The following is a 5,465-nucleotide window of genomic DNA, read 5'->3' as shown; positions in this document are numbered from 1 at the left end:
TGGGACCAGAGTGGGACTCGGTAATGAGGAATGATGATTGAGTGATAGCCACCAGGCCACAGAGATCTAGGCTCAAGTCCTACAGAGGGATAGGGAATATGGAGCCAGAACCTTCCACAATACCTACAGCCTAGGAACAGTGGTCTCCCTGGAGGCAGTGGCTGGCTGCTAGATGTCCCAATGGGACACCTCAGCCAGAACATAATGAACCCGTTGAATACGCCAGCCAAGGCAAGCCTTCTGGGCTTCAGTTATTAAATGGCAGAGAAGGATGCTTTGTTCAAGCTACTGGCTTAGTACTCTCTGAGGTCTTGTCCCAGCATTCACATGTTGGGGGTCTGGTCATAGGCAACCTGCTGAATGCATATCATCCATACATCATCCATACATACACAGAGACACGGAGTTACTGCCTTCTTTTTTTCTTTGGCAGGTCTCAGGTTGAAATATGAGCCTAGGCCCTATCCTTAATCTCCTCTTTCTCAAGAGTAGCACTCTGCCCTTGAGCCACAGCCCCAACACATGGGGATATTTTCCTGTGATCTCTTAGAAATAAGAGTTTTGCAGACTTTCCTGCCCTGGCTGAATTCAAATTGGCATTCTCTACATCTCAGGCTCCTGAGGAGCTAGGATTACAAACAGGAGCCACTGACACCTGGCTTTCTTTGCTTCTTCTTGTTCTTTTTTTAATCATGACAATCTGAAATCTTCAGTGTCATTCCAATGGTTTGCATTCGAAGTAAACTTCCCAGGCCTGGAGTTTGAGCCCCAGAACTGCCACACAGAAATGGAGGGAGCTCCTGACAAACTCATTCCTATTTATGTGAAGGAAAGTGGAATGTTATAAAAGTAATTAAATTTGCAGTAAATTCATGATTCTATTTTAGAAAGCCACACATAAATCATTGGATTTATATCTTCTATTCTAGCACCATGTTATGATTTCCCTAATGGAAGGATATTGATTAATTTTTAATTAATGCTTTCATAAGTATTCAACCATGATACTTCATTAAACGGAGACATAATTTAATAACTAATTATTGGTAACTATATATCATTAAATGGAGACATAACTTAATAACTAATTATTGGTAACTATATATATAAAATTTAATAATATCCTCATATTCTCTCTCTCTACATATATATATATACATATATATATATACAGCATACAACAATCTACACACACACACACACACACACACACACGCACACACACACACACATATATCTTGGGAACTACTATCTATTGGGAACTACTGTGGCTTGATAACAGGTAACAGGTCCTTAGAACTTCCTTGCATCTCAGTTTGCCAGAGGTTGGTGTGCTAAGTCTTTGACTCCATTTATGTATTGGACATTGTAGGCCGTGAGTTGAAATCCCAGCATTGCCAAAAATTTATTCATGTAGTAAAAAGATACTTTTGACACATTTTTTTCCTAAAAAAAAGTCCTGGGTCTCAGTATAATGTATAATTCATATCCAAATATATCATGTATGATAGGATGTAATAAACGAAATGTTATATGTGTAATAATAATAAATGAATAAAGGTAATAAACATCATATTCACTAAACTCATGTGTGTATTTTTTCCAGTGCTGGAGCTTCAATTCAGGCCCTGGGAACTGGTTTGAATTTCTTGTCTTCAAGGACGGTGAGCTTCTCCTTCACCCACAGTGACACAGAGATACCCAGATGCCGAGTTCAAATCCCAGGCCTGCCAGAAAAATGGTGCAAATTCCAAGCCATAGCCTTATTTTATTTTATTATTTTTTTTGCCAAGCACGGGGCTTGAACTCAGTTCTTGGCATCTCTGCCACAGCTGGCCCTGGGATTCTAGGACCCAAGTTCAAATATTGGGGTTGGCAAGAGATAAAATAAATAGGAAAAGGATAAAATGGAGAAATTCAAGAAGGTGGTTTTACTTTTTTTCCCCTTTGCATTGTGACCATCCTGCGTGTAAATGACAAAGCCCTGAAAGTGTACATGACATTGCATGCTGATGTTTGGCTGGCTATTAGGGACGCCAAAACCAAAACCATAACTTAGGCCTGGAGGTTGCATCCCAGGGCTGCCACTAAATATTGGCGGGAGAGTCCAAGAAACCCATTTGCATGTACATCAATTCGAATTGAATTTTATAAAAGTAACAAATTAGTAGTTAGTGTATGAGTATACCATAAAATTATACACAACAATTTTATTACATTGATTAATTTTCAATTAATACTTTACTATGTATTCAACCATGATACTTAAAAGTGGAAGGAATAATTTGAATGTCAATAATGGATAGTAATATAATATATGTAATTTCATAATATACAGACACATTTCTCTTGTCTTATACATACATATATGTGTATATATATATATATATATATATATATATATGTATATACATATACATATATGCCAATCTACACATTTATCTGTTCATACACTTGTCACTCCTGGGGTTCAGCGGTATAATGATAGCTAGTACATACAAAGCCCTGGATTCGATTCCTCACTATCACAAGCACATAAAAATCCAGAAGTTGTGCTCTCGCTCAAGCAGTTGAGCATTAGCTTTGAGCATAAAAGCCTAGGGACTGTTTCTAGACTCTTATTCAAGGTCCAGGATGGGCATGAAAAAATGTTGAATGTTGTGACTGCAACTCTATAAGGATAGGACTTCAAATACCTCATCACAGAGCCAGCCGGGAGTCTGGTGCTGACAGCTGCCATCTAACCTGACTTACTCAGAGTTATACGACTGCAACTCAGCCCCACAGAACCAGATGCTGCTGGCTTGCTCACCCCTGTCATCCAAGCTACTCGGGGGCTGAGATCTGACACTGGTGTATTTAAAACCCAGTCCTGGCGGGATGTCTGTGAAACTCTGAGCTGTGGATCAAAGTGATAGATCTCTAGCCTTGAGCAAAAGATCTTAGGACAGTACCCCCAACATTTCAGTGCAATCCCTGTGGCTGACTCCTCCCCAAAAAATGCTCCTCTGAATCATTAGATGTGAACTTTGTGCAATTTGTGATGTGTTTCTGAAAGAATGGTGATACTGATGAAAGCAACCTAATACTAATGACAGCTTGTGGGATGCATCTATGTGATGAGTCCTTCCTGGAATGCTGGAGCCCTCACGGGGTGCTGTGTGCTGAGTCCTGTACAGGATGCTATGTGCTGAGTCCTTCACAGGGTGCAGTGTGCTGAGTCTTGCATTGGGTTCTGGGTGATGAGTCTTTCACAGGATGCTGTGTGCTGAGTCCTGTAAAGAGGGTTATTTGGAGCCGGGCACCAGTGGCTCACGCCATTAATCCTAACTACTCTGGAGGCTGAGATTTGAGGATAGTGGTTCAAAGCCAGCCCTGGCAGGAAAGTCGCTGAAACTCTGATCTCCAATAAACCACCAGACAACTGGAAGTGTCGCTGTAGCTCAAGTTTAGAGCACTAGCCTTGAGCTGAAGAACTGAAGGACTGTATTCAGGCCCAGATTTCAAGCCCCATGACCGACAAAAATAGTGTTATGTATTTTGTCCTTCAAAGGGTGCATGCTTTCATCTTGTCCTTGTAAGAACTCCAACTGACATGACTATGCAGAAAAGAATATTGAGGCTCAGATCTGTCCCCATGGCAGGGACAAAATTATGTATTACTGAAGACTAGTGAGTTGTCTACAGGAGACAATTGTTTTGTCTTGTTTTTTCTAAGTCATGAACCTTGAACTCAGGGCTTAGGCACTGACCCATACCTCTTGGGCTCATGGCTAGCACTCACCACACAGAGCCAAGGACCCCCTTGCAACAGAGTGTCACAGCTTAGGGTTCTATAACCGAGGTCTGTCATCCTGCTTTCTCAAGAAGCTGAGGTCTGGGTTCCAAACTATCCCTGACACAAAAGATACCATGAGACTATTATATCCTATTCACCACTAAGAAACCTGAAGTGGAAGCTAGGTGCTTGTGGCTCATGCCGATCATCCTAGCTACTCAGGAGGATGAGATCTGAAGATCATGGTTCAAAGTTTTAGCTTGGGCAGGAAAGTCCTTGAGACACTTAGCTCCAATGAACCACCAGAAAACCGGAAGTGGCTCTGTGGCTCAAGTTGTAGAGCATAAGATTTGAGCTGAAGAGCTCAGGGACAGCTTCCATGCTCAGATTTCAACTCCTACAATGACAACAACAACAACAAAAAGACAGAAACAAACTAACAAACTTGAAGTAGAGGGCTGGGAATGTGCCTTAGGGGTAGAGTGCTTTGCATATATGAAACCCTGGGCTTGATTTCTCAGAACCACATCACTAGGAAAAAGCCTGAAGGGGCTCTGTGGTTCAAGTGGGAGAGGGCAACCATTGTACAAGAGAAACTAGGTTCAGTGCTCATGTCTTGAGTTCAAGCTCCAGGACACACATGCATGTATACACACTCACACACAGAGAGAAAGCAGAAGTGAAGCTGTGACAAAGTGGTAAAGCACCAGACTTCAGATCTGAACTCATGGTCAGCACCCAGGCCCTATGTTTAACCTCAGAACCTAGCCACCCAAGGCCCAACTAGGAGAGGTCAAAGGTTTCAAAACCTGATGAGCTTCATCAGTCCTAGATGACAGGAAGCTTTGTGATATCCAACATGTGCTTGGATTTCCCAAGGTTCTGGAAACCTAGGAGAAACATTATAGGCCCATCATTGCCGACTATGAAACGTTTCATTATGTTCAGTGCCCTAGTTGTCTGCCTGAAGGACTCCTGAATTATATTGAGCACTGTATCTGTACACTGGAATATAGTCTCATAAAGGCAGGATAAGAGCACAGAAGTTGGCCTGCAATGGGAAGTGGCAAAAATGAAGGTCTCCTCTTAAAACAGAGCACTGGGAAGAGAGATAGCTAAGGGTAAAAACAGGCCTTTTTCTCCTGACCTTCAGAGCCCGCCCACACATCTTCACTAATTGGCCCAGATGGAGTTATTTGGTACACAGCTGTACAGGAGTGAGGTCTTTTGTGTTCCTGTCCAGACACTGAGGGAGACTTCTTCCAGCTGGCCTGGGATGAAGAGGACCCCTCAGGCTACATTGGGAGCAGTGAGGGGAGCCCTAGAACATGCAATATCATAGGGGAAGGGATGTGAAGGGTAAACAAAGGAGGAGGCTGCAATGCTTGGTAAGAAATGTACGCATTATCCTGCCCATGTAATTGTAACCCCTCTGTACAGTATGTTCACAAATAAAATAAAATAAAATTTAACAAAAAGCAGTCTCTGTATTATGAACTCATTGTATTGAATACAATTTTCCTTGCTTGGTGCCACTCATCATACCTACTCAGGAGTTTCACCTAGAGGAATACATCCATACATACACAAAGAAATTGAGGTACAGTTTTTTTTTGAGGGGGCAGTCCTGGGGTTGAACTATGAGCCTAGGCCTGGTCCAAGAGTTCCTTTTGCTCAAGGGTACTGC

Source organism: Dipodomys spectabilis, unplaced genomic scaffold (genome assembly GCF_019054845.1).
Source record: "Dipodomys spectabilis isolate Male_0828 unplaced genomic scaffold, ASM1905484v1 ptg000558l, whole genome shotgun sequence".
NCBI lineage: Eukaryota > Metazoa > Chordata > Mammalia > Rodentia > Heteromyidae > Dipodomys > Dipodomys spectabilis.
The sequence above is the reverse complement of the archived record's forward strand: the minus strand, read 5'-3'. Positions refer to the sequence as shown.